Source organism: Corylus avellana, chromosome ca11 (genome assembly GCF_901000735.1).
Source record: "Corylus avellana chromosome ca11, CavTom2PMs-1.0".
Taxonomy (NCBI): domain Eukaryota; kingdom Viridiplantae; phylum Streptophyta; class Magnoliopsida; order Fagales; family Betulaceae; genus Corylus; species Corylus avellana.
The window spans coordinates 7,935,763-7,936,137 of record NC_081551.1 but is presented as its reverse complement, the minus strand read 5'-3'; positions in this window follow the sequence as shown (position 1 = coordinate 7,936,137).

The window sequence follows — 375 nt, the reverse complement described above, 5'->3', positions numbered from 1 at the left end:
GAGGGTAGCTTAGTCACCCCTTATGAGTTTCAGTAGTAACCAAGTCATTCGAAACAAACGCTTAGAGGTGAATTGGCCACCTCAAAACTCATATATGGTGATTGAGCTACTCCCTGCTGTTTAGATTTTTTATGTCACCCATAAGAGTTTTGGGAGTAGCTGATCCGAACCTTGAAGGCTGGTTTGGCTACTACTATCAATATAAAAATAAAAATAAAAAATAAAAATTGTTATTTTATTAAAAATATTTTTGTGATTAGAGGAGACATTAACAATTTTTGGCTTACTTTGAGTTTTTCAAACGGACCAATTACCTCTTTTTCATCCCCTCATATATATATATATATATATATATATATATATATATTCCTTTCT